Below are 15,764 nucleotides of genomic sequence, written 5' to 3'. Positions count from 1 at the left end.
TAAAAAACCTGCAACGTGAGGTGGCAAGTGCTTCTGGAAAGAGACAGCACCATGCTCCTGTAAGCCCAGAGGGGAGGGGTTTGCACATGGCTCCGAGAGGTGGGAAAGGAGAGTGGGGTGAATCCACTCACTGGCTGGAGAACATGTGTGAAGTAGTGGGAGAAAGGGCTGGAAAGCTGTACTTTAATTTGATATTGGAAGAAAGGGGGAAATCCTATTGAAATGACCCATCAGAGAGCAGGAACTGTAACTTACTGGCCTTTATATCCCAGAACGGCGCTTGACATGAAAAATGTTTGAACAAATGCATGAGTTACTGATGCCTGCTGAGGGCCAGGTGCTCTCTACTCCTGCCGCTTCTTACAAACCTTATGTCATCACCACACCATCTCCGTGAGATAGGTATTTATTTTTTTCCATTTGAGACACATGAAGAATTCTGAGGCTCAGTGACGTAATATGGCTTGCTCGACATCACAGAGCTAAGAAGATATAAAGCTGAGATTTAAACTTTGACTCTAGAACTTGTCATTTTCTCTCTCTCTGTACTGCTCAAAATGCCAGGCTGAGGCAGTGCTGTCTTGTTAGCGCTTTTGTTATTATTGTCAGTAAACATTTTATGGAAGTGTCACATGAATATGTAAATGTATGCTAATCATATGTGTAGAGCATGATGCATTTTCATGAAGTAAACCCACCCACGTAACTCGTATCCAGATCAAGAAAATCCCATTACCACAGGTGACTTTATATGATAGTCAGTGTCTTCATTTCTGTTGCAGTAAAATTCTCCCCCTGTAAGTCTTTACTCATGCACATACCACTCATGGGAACTCCTGAGTTATTGAGAGATAACCTGACTGGAAAAGGAGTTAGTCCGTAAACTGTAGCTCCTTTTTAGGGAGCATGTGTGTTCCCTAAAGTCAGAGGTTGCCTTTATTAGGCACAGCACCACCGGCATGCCTTGAGATCACTGGGCCTGGGGCAAATCTGACCACGTCTAAATGCCAAGTGGCAAAAAGGGAAGCAGCAATGAGACTTCTCTATCTAATTTATTGAAAAATTATTTATAATTAGCATGCTGGTTTGTTGTGTTCCTACAATTATAACCCATGAAAGTTATAGCTGTCAGAAAGTTAGGTCAGATATGGAGAAATCCTGCAAAAGAAAAGGAAGAGTGGATGTTTCAAGAAGAAAGAGACATAATGGTACACTTAACTGGGGCAAGGTGACCTGGGTCGAGGTCTGGGTGTGACTACTTCTCTGTGCCACCTGACACAGTCATGTCTGCTCTCTGACCTTCTGGTTCTTCACCTTTAAAATGGTCATGAACTTGCAACATTGTACTAGAACAGTGGTCATCAGCCCTTACGAAGCATCTAAATCACCTGTGGCTTTTAAATTTTGTTTTAGTGTTTTTTGGACCGTTCATTTTGTGTTGAATAATTAGAGACGCCCAGTCCTTATGCTGACCAGTGGGTTGTGGGCATAGCGTGAGATTAATCACCTCACTCAGAAGTGATTCTAATAATTGAAATTTGATTAGAGAATGACTGGACTTGCTGGTCATATATTAGTTCATATATTAGATCATATATTAGTTTGAACATAAATATGAAAAAGTTCACAAATAGTCACTTAATCTGACTCCAAAGGCTGTATATTTAAAATGTATTTATCTGAGAGAATGGCCCTAGGGTTTTTATCACAAGAGATAATTAAATGTAAAATACATTTAGTAAAATTTGCACATTTGTCATCGTTGAATATCACATAAAGTCCACAGGAAGGAAGAACAATTAAGAGATCATTTTATTGTTTTTGCGTATGCTTCTTAATCTCAAATGAACTATCATATTGTTTGTTTAAGATCTGGTTTGATATTTAGAAAGGTTATCATGTGAAAATAAAGATGAAAACAATTCAAAGATTAAAACAATTAGTAAATGTAAAATCCCGTATTGCATTCCACAGAAAATGCACAGTAAACTTAAAAAGATAGATTTCAAGTATGAAAGCTGAGCAACCACATACACTCTCACTGATTCTATAGAATACAAGATGACTTCCAGCTGGGAACTCAGGAAAGTTTTATGGAGAGGATATTTGAGATCAGTCTTAAAAGATGGATTGGATTTTCAAGAAGGGAGGGAGGCGGGGGGTACTTAGGCAGTAGACACAAGCAGGGACAGACGCATGGTGGCACAGACATGAACAGCAAGGAGAAAAGAAATGGTGGACGTTTCTTGACTGTAGTCTCTATCCCTGGGAATAGGTAAAGAGAAGGTAAGAAAGACTAGTTGGAAACTAGTCATGGCAGGCTTGGCTGTATTAAAGCATTGTCTTCAGAAACCATGGGAAGCCCTTCAAAGTTGATGAGTAAGGGAGTGAGTGGCTTCAGGTCACACAGGTGATAGGAGTTAGAGGGGCCAACTGGAATTCAGATTATCTGAGCTGAAGTCAGAAGATCATTCTCATTGTCCCCAACTACTGGAGAGGGGTTGGTAGGGTCGTGGGAGAATACTCAGGCCAAATACACCGCACTTAAAGACCCGAAGACTTTTCTATAACAGTGTAAGTGTTAGGAAGTAGGTTCCACGAAAGTGAAAGACAAAATGACATTTATAATGACTTTTCCCCTGCTACCTTCAAGGCCTTCTCCAGGGTAGAGGGCACCAGTTACTTATCAATGCAGATCAGTAGCTTGTTGGCATCAGGAAGCAACATGCTTGTTGGCATCAGGAAGCACAGAAGGGCATTGCATTAGAAACTGAAGAGGGAATTTAAAATTGACTGAATGCAATTACCCAAGTTGGAATTTGGCCAAGGTCTCGGGATTTAATATCACCACTCATCCTGGGTCCTTGTAAAGACCCTCTGTGGTCAGAGACCTTAATTTTATTGTTCCTGTAAAATTCATGGGATAGCATTTCTCCCCCTTCCTCCCACCCCCAAACCAGGACTCTTTACTTTCTTTTCTTGGCCACAGTGCTTCCAATATGGCTTTGATTGCGGCTGCTGACACCAAGACACTTTCATTGCCCCTGAAGGCCATTTTATTTATTGGTGCTATGTTTCTAAAAGATGCATTTCCTTCCACCAATATGTTCAGCTGGCCACGTAATAGCATAGGCTGACATTTTGGTCACCACTCAGGAGAGCAGCAGATTGTGTAAATTTCGCAGCTCTGCATGTCAATTGTGAGGTACCTTGAAAAAATTTTGTACAGGTTGACCTTGCTTTAAAAAAAAATCATAGAAAATATACAATTGTAGAAAATACACCAGAAAGTAGAATCTAGTATCACATTTTAGAAATCAAGGAGGTTTAATTATTATGCATACACATACATAACTTTTTACAATGAAAACTAGAGCACAACTAAGATTGAAATATATGTATAGAGAAAATATTGCAGAATATTGAAAAGTTAGGTGACAAACATCACACTTTAATGGTTAAATAGGCAAATATGTGATCAAATTATTAATAAACAAGGAAACGTAGTTCCAAAAATATTTGGAACAGTATTGAACTTCACTAGTTTTCAAAGGAATGCAAATGTAAACAATAAAGAACATCTTTACACTTATTATTGAAAAAGGCTTAAAGCTAATTTTGCTAATGAAATTCTGGGATTACCGGTACACTGCTACTTTTCATGATGCTAAAGTTCATAGACACAACTTTTCGAAGAAATAATTTGGCAACTAAAATCAAGATCTTAAAAATGTTATGTTCTTCAAACCAGAAATTTCAATGCTGGAAATTAACCTAAAGAAATAATTCAAAGAGGAAACAGTATCCACATAGACATTGATTACAAAATGCAATAATAAGCTAAGGTTAATACCCCGAATAGACAAAGGATCTCTGCAACTCAATAACAAAAAACAAATAGCCCAACTAAAAAATGGGTAAAGGACTCGAATAGACTTTTCTTCGAAGAAGATATATAAATGGCCAGCAATCACATGAGAATATGCTCAAAATCACTCATCAGTAGGTAAATACAAATCAAAGCCACAATGAAATACCACCTCATACAAAAACAAAATAAAACAAAAATGGGGGGAAAAAGAAAATAACATGTTAGCGAGGATGTGGAAAAATTGGAGCCCTTGCGCACTCTTGGAATGTAAAATGGTGCAGCTTCTATGGAAAACAGTAAAATTCCCCCCCCAAAATTAAAAAAAAATAGAATTACTATATGATCCCACAATTCCATTTCTGGGTATATACCCCAAAAGATTGAAAGCAAGTTCTTGGAGAGATATTTGTAAACCTCTGTTCACAGAAGCATTATTCACAATAGTCAAAATGTGGAAGCAACCCAAGTGTTCATCGACTGACAAATGGATAAACTAAAGGTGGTATATAGATTCAATCAAATATTATTCACCCTGAAAATAGAAGGACATTCTGACGTGTGCTACAATGTGAATGAATCTTGAAGACATTATGCTAAGTGAAATAAGCCATTCACAAAAAGACAAAGGCTGTATGATCCCACTTATATGAGGTACCCGGAATTGTCAAATTCATAGAGATAGAAAGTAGAATGGTGGTTACCAAGGGTTAAGGGCATGGGGAATGGGGAGTTATTATTAAATGAGTATAGATTTTTGGTCTCGCAATAGAAAGAAAAGGTTTCTGGATGTTGGTTGCGTAAGAACATGAATGTACTTACCACTACTAAACTGTATATTTAAAAATGGATAAAATGGTAAATTCAATGCTACGTGTATTTTAGCACAAGTTTAAAAAAATGGCAATCTGATATTTAAGAAGTAGAAAAATTACAGTCAATATTGACAGGTCATGTGGTAGAGTATGAAACAACCATTAGATTATAATTACACATACTATAAAAAATCTTATGATATTTAAATTTTAAAACAATTCAAAACTCATACTTATAGACATGCAATCAAATATAAAAAAATAAGTGAAGCGTTAAGATGTGTAGCACTGTATATGTATAAATTTTGTGATGTTTTATTTATATTATTCTACAATATTTGTGAAAGAAACAAAATTGGTACTACTCTTCTACAAAAAGAGGGTTTTAATATCTTTTATGGGAAAGAATCAGAAATAAATGTTCTTTTCTTTATTAAGTTTTTTAAATTTTAATTGCAATGTAGTTAGCATACAGGTGTAGGATACAGTGATTCCATACATCACTCAGTGCTCATCACGATAAGTGTACTCTCGGGGTGTCTGGGTGGCTCAGTTGGTTAAGCGGCTGCCTTCGGTTCAGGTCGTGATCCTGGGGTCTTGGGACTGAGTCCTGCATTGGGCTCCCTGCTCAGCAGGGAGTCTGCTTCTTCCTCTTCTGTCTCTCCTTCAGTGCCTCTCTCTCTCTCTCAAATACATAAAGAAAATCTTTTCAAAAAAATGATAAGTGTACTCTTAATTCCCTTCACCTATAGAAACAAATGTTCTTCCTCCCCATGGAAAAGTGCACACATAAGTAACTCGTACATAGAGAAGCCCTTTTAGAAGAGAAATCAAAGGATGTATTCAGTTTGAGATAAGAGCAAAGAAATAAACTGGAATTTGAACCATGAACTACAGAAAATCACAAGGGTACAAAGAAACTGAGAGTATTACTGAGAATTTTATGTTTTAGCAGATCTAATTTGTGATTCATTTTTAATATTATTATTATTGTTTTATTGAATTTTTTTCTTTTTCGATGTATGGTATTATGAGATTAGTAAGCTTACTTTGTTTTTGTTCACGTCTAATGCTGCAAAACCAATTTGCTAATGAACTATATCTTCACTTTTGTAACGCACATCGAAAGAAAAATATGATTTGGTAAATATTCTTTATAATAAGTAGTTTTTAAAGGATGCCAATGTTAGCTTTAAGTGTTTGTTCACTCAATAAATATACATTTTTCCTTCACAAAATAATTTATAACTGATATTTAAAATTCACAAACATGTCAGATGTTTCTAGATGTTATTTAACATGCCACATTTTTTTTTTCTAACTGAAAAAACTAAGTAAGCTCCCTCATCCCCTTTGTGGTAATCAAATATTATGTGAGCATAAGTGAAATCCTATGAAACCACCATACACAAAACAATTAAGATTTAAATGAAGAGTTCGTTATGAAGCAGACCCCTAGAGAAAAAGAGATAGAAGGAGAGATAGCACAGAGCTACATGTCCCCAAAATGTGATTCTGTGTGCAAATGAAAGTGGGACCACCGAAAACAAGAGGGTAGGGGACACTCACAATAGGCCCTACCATACTTGACCAGCCCTTCCTATTTGCCCAAGACCCATCTTGTTTGGTGGGTGGATTTCTGACTGTTTGGTGATGGATTCTTGCATGATATCTGACTTCCCTATGCCTGGAGATTAAAAAACCTTTAACTCAAAAGGTAAGTTACTGGTGAGGATGAAAAGGGAGAATGCATTTAAATTGCCTACCAGAGTGCCTAGCACATTACATGTGAACAGAAAATGGAAATTCCTGCCCCCACTCCTTGACTTAAAATGAATTTCTAATTTGTCTTTTGTTCCCAAGGAACCACAGGTACCATAAGGGAACCATGGCTGATACTAATTCTTATTCTCCCCAAAGTCCAACACAATTCTTTACATGTGATAGGTACTTGATATACATTTATTGATTAACACAAACACTCAATAAACACTTTTTGCTTGATCAACATTACAGCAGGAAATATATGGTTTAAAAATGCTTTCCTGATTTATTATAAGAAGTCCAAAGTACCAAACAAAGAGTAACTGGGGAGCCAGCTTCTACCTTACTATTTAAGAAGAGGGAAAGATCCTTACTAGAATTGCTGTAATATTTGCAATTCTTTATGCTTATGCCCTTCAATATACCTTACAAGGCATTATTCTCTATAACCTGATCCTCAAAATAATATGTAAGAAAGTTAAGAAGCAGTAATTATTATTCCTATTTTAGCATGAGGCTCAAATTGGGTGATGTGACTTGCAAATATATAGTAAATGTCAGCAAAGGGACCTGAATCCAGGTCTGCCACACTATGCTCTCGTTACAATCCTGCTTTGGTTTACACAGAACAAGACAACACAAGCCCTCATGCAGCCTTGCAGACCTGACGTTATAATTTGTCTATCTCCATGTGACACAGAACTACTCAGTTTCTTCATGACCTGGCTTCAGAGTGTTTAGCTCTGAGTCCACACCTAATATTGTATTGTGGTTTATTGAGACAAGTTGACTGCCCCTGGAGAAACACACACAAAAAGATGATTTTTATTAAAATTACTGTAATCATCATTATTTCATATGGGCTCTGCACCAATGCTTTTCATACTCTATTCATATTCAGTAATCATCACTTTGGAAATTTTTTACCTTACCTTTGAAGACCCACAACTCAGAGCTAAGGCTTTGAATAGAATCTTAGCGTAAAATGAGAGGGTAAAACTGTCTAGCCTGCAAACTAATTAAGTGAAGTTAGTATCTCGGGAGGGAGACGGCCAGCATCCTTTCCAGGCACTGTTGATGGCAGCTGTCTGTCATGAGCACGAGTGCCATGTGATTTGGCTTCACAAGCCAGTCTTGCTGATATAACAACCTGATATCTTGTCACTTAAGAAACTGTGGTGTATTAGGGAACATTAAATCATGTGGCTGCCTTTATAATCGCATTGGCATGTCTTAATCTAAGACATGGGACAAAAATTGGAGCTGATTGACAGCCCAATTCAGGAATACAGAAACCACATGCTGTAATATATGTGTCCTTCATATTAGCCTTGCATGCCTTCTCATGACTGCAGCCAACCAATCATTGTTTACCGTGCCCCTATTACGTACAAAGTACTGTGCAAGGGTTATGGGGAAGAATATTCTAAATCTGACCCATTCTCTGCTCTCAACAAAATTTTAGAATCTCGGAGGAGGTAAGAGTAGACAAACAGGGACACTTGAGTGGTTCAGTCGGTGAAGTGTCATGATCAGGGTTCCGGGATCGAGTCCTGAATTGGACTCCTGCTTCTCCCTCTGCCTGCTGCTCCCCCTGCTTTACTCCCACTTGCTCTCTCTCTCTCTAACAAATAAATAATTAAAATCTTTAAAAAAAAAAGTCGATATCACAGAAAAAAGATGGGAGCTATAGACAGTTACAGGGTGCAAAGGAGTTCAGAAAAAATAAAAATTAAAGCAGTCATCCCAATTGCTTCCATCTGGCAAATTGTCTTCTCCATGTATATCCCTTGGTTTTAAACAATTTTGTTAAAACCTAAGATCCCACACTCTCACTTTGTACCCTATGTTGGTTCTTTCTAAGATTAATCGCCATCCAAAAAATTAAGGTCTCTTTTTGCCCTTGCTATGCCTACTCTTGGTTTTAGCAAGAAACAGATTAGTTCTGCTCATTAAGTGGTTTTAAATATTATGTTTTATTTTCTGGTAGTAGAAGTCTTGGCATCCATATAGCTAAAATTTCAAAGGAGATAGGAAAGAGGGGTCGTGCAGTTGTCTGGACTCAAGCACATGACTTCCGACTTGGGACCATCTCTTACGAAGGACAGTGAGGGAGAGACAACATATGACAGCAGGACGTGCATCCTACTACTGAAAATTCTAAAGGTCAGACTGCGAGTGACCTGCTCTTATATGTGAATTTCACAGCGACTGAAGAACAAATGTTCTGAAGAGATTAGCTGGATAAAATGACTATTATAAACTCACCATTTATGTATGTCAGGACAAATGCAGCAGCCTAAGAGCATTTTTTTCCTGAATTTCTTTGAGGTATGACAGAGGAAATTAATTTGAGACTAGAGAATAGGAAGGAGAGTTATAAATTTGGAATTTGACAAATAAGGCATGCTTATACAATGTGCCAAGACTGAAATAAAAAATGAACTTATGAGAAAATCCCAAGTCCTTGTGAAGAAGTCTCTTTTCTTAAAATTTTTTTTTGCCAGTCAGTCCTTTCTCTATTTTTTTCTTTCATCTTTTTGTTGTTATTCTTTTTTATTATGTTATGTTAGTCACCGTACAGTAAATCCTTAGTTTTTGATGTAGTGTTCCATGATTCATTGTTTGCCTATAACACCCAGTGCTCATTGCAACACCGGCCCTCCTTAATACCCATCACCAGGCTACCCCATCCCTCACCCCCTCCGCTCTGTAATCCTCTGATTGTTTCCTGGAGTCCATAGTCTCTCACGGTTCATTTCCCACTCTGGTTTCCCCCTTCAGTTGTTGTTGTTGTTGTTGTTGTTGTTGTTGTTGTTATTCTTGTTTTTATTGTGTCTCTGAAGTCTTAAGCCATAATCAGATCATCACCACAGTCATCATCATGGAAAAAATACATTAAAAGTGGGCGTGCATTTTTTCTGAGTTGTGTACAAGCTAGCACATAAACAATAACTTCCATTTTAAGCTTTAAGCCTGGGGGGGGTGTTTATGGAACCTACTAAAGTTAAATAATAGTATTTATATGTATCTATTTACATATACATGATATGCATATAGGGCAACTATAAATTTATAGTGCTGTTTTTTCCTCTGCATATATGCACCAGTGCCCACACACACAGCCTACACACCCCAGGCAGTACTCTTACTATATATATGTATGTGTACATACAAACACACATGTACAATGGTCTATATAACACTTTGTCCATCTGTTTAAGAAGTTGCCATACATTCCCTTCAATAGAGTTAAATGTGCACATGTGTTTCCGATTTAAGATCAGGTGAATCCATATCTTTATTTCTACCCCACACATGGTATATGGTGTCCCAAAACACAGTCAGCGGTTAGTAAATATTGTCTGAACTAAACTGCATTGAATGGTGAAAAACACAACTAATGAATCAAACAATGCAACTCTGATATGATGGGTCACACAGGCCCAATGAGACTTGGCTTAAAACTATAATCAGGATAGTTCAAGTCCTGGGGTGTGGAAGTATTACGATGCAGTAAAGAGGGCATATCCGGACACGGAAGTCACAGAGTCTGGGTGTGCGTCTCAGCTCTGCTACTAAAGAGCTGTGTGACCGAGGACGATTTATTTAACATCTCATAATAGCACTTGCCTGTTGAAGCATGAGACAGCAAACTAAATAACATGTACAGGTGACTTGTACCTGCTAAGAACCTGCTACTTGTCACATGCTTTCTCCTCTTCTAAGATCCAGCTCTGCAATATTTGGAAGTAAGAGCTTTGTCTTCCCTGGCATTTAAAAGTGCACTCCCTCTCCCACTTAGAAGAAAATTAAATGCTTAAAAATATTAGACCTTTGAATTAGTTATAGTATCCATTATGTTCTGCATAATCAGTTATACTGTCCATTATGTTATGCAGCAAGCATGTATCTCCCAGTGGAAAAGGTAACTGTGACACGTCCACTTTTACCCAAGTATGCTAATCTTGGGAGCCCTCCGGGTTAGGCACTAACGACATGTCAAGGCAGTTAGGAGAGTGAGGGCAAGACTGCAGGGACTGTGACCACGGACAAATCATTTCTCCATCCTCTGGGCCACAATCCCTCTATCTTTAAAATGGGGTAGTTACACCGTATCTCAGGGTTATCCTGAGTTTGGTGATTGTGCATGCAGAAAAAGATTCTTGTTTATTTGAATTCATAAAAAATGACAGAAATAGAAGTGGGGGGAAAAGGAGAGTTACTTGACCTCATCAGGAAATGGATTCCCTTTTTTTTTTTATTTCCTCTGTCTCACAAGTGTTAAATTTTTCAGCCAACTCTCCATAGCTACAAATGTAGATCTTTGATTATACTTGCTTTGTAATTTGAATTATTGCTTCAAACAATGACAGTTAATCTTATTCTCACAGTCTCTCTTTAGGCAACCTATCCTCTTTGACTGCTTGCTGGGAGCTTCCTGTACGTCAGCTGCCTCGGTGCTATGGGCACTGCACAAAATAAGACATGGTCCCTGTTGCCAGCCGAGAGACAGAAAGAGAGACAAGACAAGTGAGGGAGAATAAATAAGTTCTCTAATTAGGGCATGAGAAGGTAGGGAGTTTTGAGGGGAGAGTGATTAATTCTGACTAAAGGAAGCAATGCTTAGTAATTAAAAATAAATGAATTGTAAATTTCCATACACCCTGCTCAACAGAACTGTTTGCTTAAAAAATAATACTATTTGAGAATGATGTGAATGCAGGCTGCAGTCCTGCTCATGGAAGGTTTTCTGCCAACTGCTAGATCCCACCTGCCCTGATGAGAAACAAATTAGATATGCGGAGGGGATTGTGACCCAAACAGCCCTATCCATCAGTCATGCTTTCAATTCATTGCTTGATTTATTCATTCATTCATTCATTCATTCAAAAAATTTTTATGAAGAAACTCCTCTGTGCCAGGCACTGTCTGGGTGTTAGGGCTATAGAAATAATTGAACTGACAAAGATTCACCACTGCTCCTTGGAGAAATGGCTGATTCTAGGACTGGGGCAGGAAGTATTCAAGACGAGCCTGGAGCATCTCTTAATGCCAGAAAGTAAGAAAGCGCTAAAATAAAAAAAATGGTGGTAGTATGTCAAATGGGCACAGGAGTGACTGAAAGATTTCTCGCTGGTCAAAGCTGGGACAATTTGAACAACAAAATAATGTAGTATTGGAATATAACCTAAAGTATAAAATAGAATACCCTCAAGTTTATACTAATAAAAATAAATGATTAAATAATCTATTACATTGGTGAAAAGAGACAAATATCCCATGCAGAAGAATTCCAAATAATTTAGAAGACACTTTGCCTCCTAGGAGTTGGAACATAACTGCCCGTCCTTAAACGTGGACTGAATACAGTGACTTCCTTCCAAAGATTACAATATGGAAGACTGGGTAGGAGGGAAGTAACAGGACACTGGAGAAGCCTGACAAACACTACATGAGCCAGGTGATGAAGGTCAACACCATCAGTCATAAATCATGGTGATAGCATGCACTCTATATGTAATGAAAACGGCACTTTACTTCTGTGACCTTCCTCTCCAAAATTCATAACAACAGTCTAATCATGAGAATAACATCAGAAAACTTCTCGAAGAGGATATTTTGTGTCCTCCTACAATATATGTGAACAGTATGCTTTAAAACTCTCAAGATCCTCAAAAACAAGGAAAGTCCTAGAAACTGTCCAAGGCAAGGGGAGCCGAAAGACGCATGGTAATTCAATGTAACAACATCATGTCCTGGGTGGGATCCTGGATTAGAAAAAGGGCATTACAGGGGCCCCTGGGTAGCTCAGGCAGTTAAGTGGCTGCCATTGGCTCAGGCCATGATCCGGGGATCATGGGTCCTGAGATCAAGCCCCTCATCAGGCTCTCTGCTCAGCAAGGAGCCTGCTTCTCCCTCTCCCTTTGCCTGCTGCTCCCACTACTTGTGCTCTCTCTCTGTCAAATAAATAAATAAAATCTTAAAAAAAAAAGAAAAGGGGCATTACAGAAAAATTAAGGAAATCTGACTACACTACAGGCTTTAGTTAATAATGTTTCAAAATTGGTTCATTAATTATGACAAATGCACCATAGTAAAGGGACATGTTAATAATAAGATAAACTGGGTGCCAGGCATATGGGAATTCTCCACTGTCTTCTCAATTTTTTTGAAAATACAAAGTTGTTCTAAAAATCAAAGTATATTTAAAAATTTTCACCACTTAATGGAGCTTATAATAACCTACACAAAATAAAATGTAAAATATACAGTATGTCAGATGAAAAAAATTCTGTGAAAAGAAGAAAGAAGGAAAGGAGTAGAGGATGCTGGGAGTAGTATAATTTTATCCAGAGTCGTCAGAGAAGGTCTGCTGGAGAAGGTAACATTTGGACAAGGACTTAAAGGGTGAGGCAGGGATAGCATAGATAACTGGAGAAAGAGATTCCAAGAAGATGGCCTAGAAAGGGCAAAGGCTCTGAGGTAGGAGCAAGCTTGTCATGTGTGAGGAGTAGCAAGGACACCGGTGTGGCTTTAATACAGTGGAAGTTAGACATACAATGGTTGGCCGCACCATATCATGTAACACAGTATAAGGTATTCATCTGTCATTCAGAGTGAGATGAAAATGGCACTTTACTTCTGTGACCCTCTCCAAAATTCATAACAATAGTCTAATCATGAGAATAACATCAGAAAATTTCCCGAAGAGGATATTTTGTGTCCTCCTACAATATATGCTTGAAAACTCTCAAGATCCTCAAGCTGCTGGTGGATTCTGAGCAGAGGATCGGCATGATCTCACCTATTTTTCAAGGGGATGGGACATTTCTGAGTGTCGCCCTGATCACAAACTGCAGGGAAAACAGCAGAAGCAGGCAAGGCTATTGCAATGATCTAGATAAGAAATGACAGCGGTTTCAGCTAGGGATTTAGAGGAAGAGGTGGTGAGAGGTGGTTGATTCTAGATACAGTTTTTATGTAAAGCCAATAGAGTGCTAACTGTTGGAAAGAAGGGTGTGAGGGAAAGACAATGTGGAACAAGGATGGATGGCCATTAACTCAAAGGGAAAGACTGTAAAAGGAGCAGGTTGGTGGTGGAAGACCAGAAGTTCATCAGCAAATGTCTTTTCTTCTACCTCCTAAATATATTTCAGATTTGCCTTTCTGCTGTCTCCACTGCCACCTGCCTTATCAAATACCCATTGTTTTTTCTCCTGGAACTTTGCCATGGCCCCCTAACTGGAGTTCCTGCTTCATTCTTATCCTCTTCCTACCAGTTTCCTTCCTGGAAATGAATATGATCTTTTAAAAATGTAAATGGATCGGGGCACTTACGTGCCTCAGTCAGTTAAGCTTCCAACTCTTGATTTTGGCTCAGGTCACAACCTCTGGGGGCTTGAGATAGAGCCCCAAGCACCCCGGGCTCCCTGCTCAGCGGGTGTCTGCTAGAGAGTCTCTTTTTCCCTCTCTGTCTGCCCCTCCCCCCACTGCTCGCTCTCAATCAAATAAATAAATAAATAAATCTTTTTAAAAAGTATGAAAAATAAAAATGTAAATGGATCCAATGTCTCACTGCCGTCCAAGTGATTTCCTTTCACTCTCTGTAGCTTAAATCCAAATTTCTATCTGTAACTACAACCTCACATCCTTAACTCACTACAGGCCAGTTCATATTGGTCTTTTCTCAGCTCCTCCATGGCAAGCTCTTTCCTTCCCTCCCTCCTGCCCTGTTCTCCACTTCTCACCTGCCCTGCATCCCCCAGAACATTTGCACCAGCAGTTCCTCCTGCCTGGAATACATTTCACACAAGTGACACCTTCTTGGTCGTTGTACCTTGGCCTCAGAAAGGTCTTCTCTTTGTTCTTATTTAAAACGCACACCCCCTCTCCGTGTTATTCTGTCTAAGCTACATGTTTATTTCCTATCACAATTTGTCATTCTGGTGCTTCTGTTTGTCTGCCTCTTTTCCCACCTAATCTATAAACTATATAATCGGGGGCCAGAGATCTGGCCAATAATTTATTCCAAATGCCAAATAGCCATAAGCCATAGTAGGAGCTCAATATATATTTGATGAATTGATATATTTTGAGGTTTTCCTATTATTTTATTAACACATTCCTTGGGCAGGTTTTTGGCCTCAGTTTTACACCCTCATCCTGGGTGCCACACTGGGGAGTCCATAGACTTGGTACAGAAACACCCATGAATGCTTAACCTGCAGAAGCCACTTTGCAGCTAGCGTCAGTGATAGGATCTCATTGAGTGGGCCTCTCTATTCTGCTCAAGTGGAGTAAAAATAGGCACTGCTTAGCAACCAGCATTTCATACTGAGCTCTCTCTTCGAGGAAGGCAGAGTAATGCTAGGGCTAAAACAGCGAGGGGATTTAGCAACTAGTAAGTATATTAAACAATTAGGGAAGAGTGCTTTTGAGAAAAGGTTCCGAAACAGTTGCTCCAGAAAAAACATGAACCTGACATGCCAATGATGAAAAGACCCCTTTCTACAGTAAACCTTTGCATCATCTAAATTAGGGAATACACTCGGGTCAGATTACAAAAGGTTCTTCACGTAAACCACAATAGGACCATGGCACACAAATCTTCCCTTACCCTCTGTTTAACTTGATTCATTGCTCTTATTCCCACGCACCCACCGACCATGGAGATAAAGTTAAAACCAAATTAAAAACTGAGCTTTGCTTATTTGGGGCTTTTGCTTTGGGTTTGATTATTAATTCTAATCAGCCAGCTGGTATATCCAAGTCTCAATTTTATTCCTGCCACTTCATCTCCGTATAAACTTGGGTAAGTCACTCTGAGACCCATTTTCCTCAACTGTCAAGGGAGGTGATTCAGGGACGCCAAAGGCTCTTTGACGCCTAAAAGTAAGTGATGGAATTAATCTTATTTTTGTTAACAACCTAGCTTCCAGAAGCAACTATTAGCATGTAATTTATTTAAAAAAAAAAAAGTAATGATTTCAAGAGACATAGAATATATAAAATATATCTACATTTTCAGTACCAGGCACTCTCACCTAATCTCATTTAATTATCCCAACAATCTTTTGAGGAAGGTAGAATGCATAATTTACAGACAAGAAAACTTGGGAAAGCAAAATGTATAGCCTTAAACTATACACACCTAATATCTATAAGTAAAACTAATATTTTAATCCCAATTGTTTGATTCTTAAGTATAGAGAACTTTCTCCCATATTACAGCTAAGTTACAGTAAAATTAGAAAACTAAGTTAGGAATTCATTGTCTTTCTGCTCCAGATGTATCCTTTAAAACTCTGATCAAC

Source organism: Ursus americanus, chromosome 4 (genome assembly GCF_024610735.1).
Source record: "Ursus americanus isolate L20-20 chromosome 4, mUrsAme1.1.p, whole genome shotgun sequence".
NCBI classification, from domain to species: Eukaryota; Metazoa; Chordata; class Mammalia; order Carnivora; family Ursidae; genus Ursus; species Ursus americanus.
This window is presented reverse-complemented; position numbering follows the sequence as displayed.